Source organism: Gadus macrocephalus, chromosome 16 (genome assembly GCF_031168955.1).
Source record: "Gadus macrocephalus chromosome 16, ASM3116895v1".
Classification (NCBI taxonomy): Eukaryota; Metazoa; Chordata; class Actinopteri; order Gadiformes; family Gadidae; genus Gadus; species Gadus macrocephalus.
In genome coordinates, this window is record NC_082397.1 from 14,947,561 (window position 1) to 14,952,649 (window position 5,089).

Here is a 5,089-nt window from a genome sequence, read left to right on the forward strand (position 1 = left end):
TGCAGTCAGAAAGTTTTTACTATTTTTTCCCCATTCTATTTTGAAATACTACAATTAAATTTGGACAAAACATACCATCTCCGACTCCGACTAACTTCAACCACAAGGTGGTGCTAGAAATACCCCCCACACACACACACACACACACACACACACACACACACACACACACACACACACACACACACACACACACACACACACACACACACACACACACACACACACACACACACACACACACACACACACACACACACACACACACACACACACACACACACACACAGCAATCCAAGGTATCAAGAGGAAAATACGCGAAAGTGTTACCTGAGCACTTACCAACAACGACTATCGAACAAGTAGGCTTACCTAATTAATTTAAACTTGAGCTCCATCGCATTACTGAACCGAACACTTGGTCACGTAAAGACCTAGTCATCAGTCACGACTGTAGGCGCCCGACTCAGGGCGTAGCGTTCATTTAGGCTCTGCAAGTGCTTCTTTAGCATGGAGAAGTGATAACGCAACAACAACAACGAAAGCGTAGATGAAGTTCAAACGTCACAATTTAAACACCACGACCAGGGCTAAAGAGCCAAAAAATGAGAAGTGTGCGTATACCATCGGCTCCAACGTGGACGGTTCGACAAAAATCACGAGGAGACGTGTTCATACATACATTTGTGGTTGGTCATATAGCTATAGTGAATATTGTTTTTCGTCCTTTTTTATTTTCAACATGCACGATAAAATCTCAAGACTGCTCATCAGGTGTCATGAATATCTTTTTTGCAAGACCTACCTGATCCGGGGACCAGCGTCTCCTCTGCGGGTTTGTCTCGGGATGAATCCTCTGTATAGTTCAGAGCAGCGTGCTTGAGTCCGCTGCCTGGACGGAGGATTCCGTGCTGTAACCCAGCTTGTGGGTTCAATTCCTCCCTAGTTGTGTCCAGATCTTCCTCTGCCTTGTATGCATTCACGATGAGACTTAGAGAAAAAACTAATGAAAGGACAAGATGTGACGTCAATCCCCCCCACAAGAAAGTCCACCTTTTTAGGGATGTTTGCAGACCTCTGTTTGCCTATTCTGTTCTATTCACACACCAGATGGCTCGTGTCGATGGGGCATTGGAGAGCCCTCGCAAAAAATATCCGCATATAAGTACACTAGTTGGAAAATATCTCACTTTCCCCCCCTTCTAATAAATCCTGTCCTTCCAAGCACACCGGAGTTTTTCTTTCCGATCGGTGTGTGTTTTAAAATGAATTCTCGTCCTTTTCAACTGGCTTGTCTTTCCTATCCAGATCCCTCAAAAGCAAAAACGAAGGTTCTGCAACTCCTTCTATAACCCCGCTGAAACACAGACGAACGCTCACAACGTCCGTTCATTCGTTGGGCTTCTTGTTGCTGTATTCCACCACCAAAGACATCCCGGAATCGGGTCGATTTCTAGATTGAAATTAGCCTATGTGGGTACGTACAATTCTCGACGTTACAGTGAGAAAATAAGAAAAGATGCAGAGCAAAATTGAGGTGCAGCAGCCGGTGCAACAGCGAAGTATCTCTCCTCGCACACTGGCAGGGATTGTGTGCCACACGCACCGCGGCGCATCACAGGACGCAAGCGAGATACTCTCCTATAGGTGCATTTCAACAACTCCAGAGGTAGCCGAATGGATCATCTGGATTGTTTTAAGATACAGCGTTTTGAAATGAAATGCTCATTATAAAGCGTTTTGTGATAATTGTGAAAGAGATCTAATGTGGTTATAGTTAGAATGCATACAGTTGGTCAGCAAATCTAATTTCCCCTGGTAATAGGTATAAAGCAAAGTATGTGTCCTTTTTGTGACGTAGCTGAAAACATTATGAGGCATCTCACAAAAAAGAGTGTGAGGTGTTGGAGGAGAAGGTCACTTTGCGGTCCTATCCTTCGCAGTTGGAACACAAACATTCAAGATAGACACACACAGACACATGCACGCACCTTTTCACACTCAAATTGGGTATTATACATGTATTCCACGGTCACAGATTCTGAGTTCATCTGCTTTCCAACACACAGCAGAAGATGAAACGGTTTGGCTAAATTCCCTTGGCAATTGTTTGCATGCTCACCGTCACTGTTCACTGGGATGATGAAAAAGAAGTGCATAATTACATATTTTATTCCAGAAATGTCATGCACTTACATGCCGTGCACATTGTTCCCTCTCAGTCACATCCAGTGCGGTGCAGAAAGGGAGATGGAATGGGCACGCCCACGCCCACATGTAACCCACCATATGTCACAGACAATGCTTGGAGAGTTATGTCTCATGCACCAGAATGAAATGGGTCTCCCAGAGCAGCATTGCCATATCTGTTGAGGGATGGTTTTCCCATGGTGCCCCAGCGGGCCCCGGCTCCGTTTGCAGCGGCGCCTGTTTTCGTTGTGAGTTAACCACACACGTGGGCTTTTACTCTTAATATGAAATCCTCCCTCCCCGTCCCCCTCCCCCGCGTCCGCGGATAAAGTGTGTCGCCTCCGAAACAAATAATTGGCAGCGTGCGTCGCCTCGGAAAGTGGGTTTATAGTTACCTGAACAGCGGTATTACCTGGGCGCACATCTGCACTAGGCATGTCTCGGGTGAATCACCACCATTATTGATAGGAAATTAAATTATCATGCTTCAAGTGTGTTTCAAATCAAGAACCTGCCGACCGCTGCCTCCCTGCCTGTCATACGTCCGCGTAGCCCGCAGTCAGCCAAAGGTAATGGGATTTTGTATCTAGTCACTTGAGCCAGCAAAACATTTCTAATAAGGTTCGGATTAATTTTTACTCAAGCCTCCCCGGGGAACAACCTCCAAAGTTATGCAGAATGTATTTGTGCCTGCTTATTTGCTCAGAATGCATGGGCTAAACCACGTCTTCTTTGCCTTTTTAAAAGGGGGAAGGAAGGGGATGAGGGAGGGGGTATCTTCTCCCCAGGGACACAGAGGGTAATCAGTGGAGGCTGATCTATCACAAATGGTCTGCCTACTCAATACCATGGCTACATGTCATTTCAGCACTTTTAGCTATTAAGGAAGGGCTTGCACTACGTGGCTCACTTTAAGTGTGTGCGCTTGCTGATCCAGATAGATCACCAATATGTATCTATCCATCAATCCGTTATGTATTCGTCTGTCTGTCTTTGTATGTGGGTCTGTAACTAGGTCTGGTAGGCCTACGGTATTAATGCAGACCTAGTAGTACAGTCAGATTAATTCAATAGTAGCAACTACAGCAATTAGCCCCTGGATTACTTTACAATCCTCCACGAGTGAGTGTGCTCAACGACACAACAACATGACACTCGGTGTCCACGTGTCGCTGGTCCCCTCGGGGCTTACGACCGACTTGTGGCCTGATGGGGGAGATGTGCAGACAACAAGAGGAACGCGATGCCATGAGAAACGGATGACACATTTATGCTGAACTCGGGGATTGATCTCCCCCCAAGGAGTATTGATTGAGGGAAAATGGCAAGGTGCGTTAACAAGGAGGTAAAATTTACTGACGTACGGGTACATAAAGCGTCAGCAGTTTGCCCCATTTGCATGCAGAACGATGTTCCCGTGTCATAGCCGTCTCCACGGGGACGCTCGCCCTCCCCGTGACAATCCTAAAGATATGAGTTCAGAGAGAGAGAGAGAGAGAGAGAGAGAGAGAGAGAGAGAGAGAGAGAGAGAGAGAGAGAGAGAGAGAGAGAGAGAGAGAGAGAGAGAGAGAGAGAGAGAGAGAGAGAGAGAGAGAGAGAGAGAGAGAGAGAGAGAGAGAGAGAGAGAGAGAGAGAGAGAGAGAGAGAGAGAGAGATCTGCCGTGAACTCGCTGGCCAAATCAATTTAAATATAATAATCATCATCTAACCACCAACGCTTGAAGAGACAAATTGAGTGTGAAGGTCTCTCTGTGACACTATGAACTCATGGTCTCATCATGCATACATTTATCAGGGAGATTTAGATATGGAGGCCGGTTACCTCCCTCTCTTGAAGGCTTCAGCAGGATTACGAATGGAAGACGTTTGTTTTATCGTTAGTTCAGTGGTTGACTGGTGAAAGGTGGGGTCGATTTTGGCATGTTTTATACATGGTTTGGGGTTGAGAGTCTAGACCATTACTTTAAATTCATGATGTATCACATGGCAATCCAGATAAACCAGGATGTTTTCTACGTCTAATCCAATTGAGTCGACGAGATTAAATGCATCCGTTCTGTATTGTGATGGGCAAAAGGTGAAATCCAAACATCTAATGTCTATCTAATATAATGCCGTAGGTCTTCAGGTTTGGCTACAAACGTGTGAAGAATGCATGTGCAAAACACCACAAACACCAAAGGAGCTGCCTTGACAGGTGTCTGCACTAGAAAGTGATCTGCGCCTCAGCCTCTTGGGATTTGGCGGTTTACCTTCCCAGTGAACCACAGCAGCTTCTAGTACGAGAACTGGTGAATATTCAGAATAACCAAATATCTCTCTCTCCCTCTCTATGAATCTGTTGTTCTCTTTATAGGTTGCTCTCGGTCTACCCCGTTTCCCCCCATCTACCCACACGTTTGTATGGCCTTAGCCAACAGTAAAGATCTCCGTCCGCCCGCATCACACCGTCAGCAGGCTAATGGTTTTGGCCGCCTTCCAATGGCCAAAGACAGAAGAGCAGACGCCTCGTGTGTGGAGGAAGGCAAGGTGAGAGACAATTAGTGAAGATAAGCAATGTCAAAAGGAGAGGGAGCGAGTAGAGGACGTTTTTTCTTTTTTTTTGGGGGGGGGGGGTGATTCAACAGTAGCTTTTTCTAGTTACGGCCATGCCATCAATGTTATTATATTTGTATTATGTTATGCATTTGTCAGCTCTGAAAGGAATCATCAAAGCAGATGGATTGGTTAAAGCTTTCTGATACAATAGTAAAAAAAATGGCTCGCCGTGAGGGAGACATCACAGAGGAACACTTGTTTTAAGTAAATTAAAAAGGAAATATGATCCAAACAAACATTGCAGAAGCAATGTATGGAGCCCAAATCTTCCAAGGAACCCAACAGCAGCTTGGCCAACTGT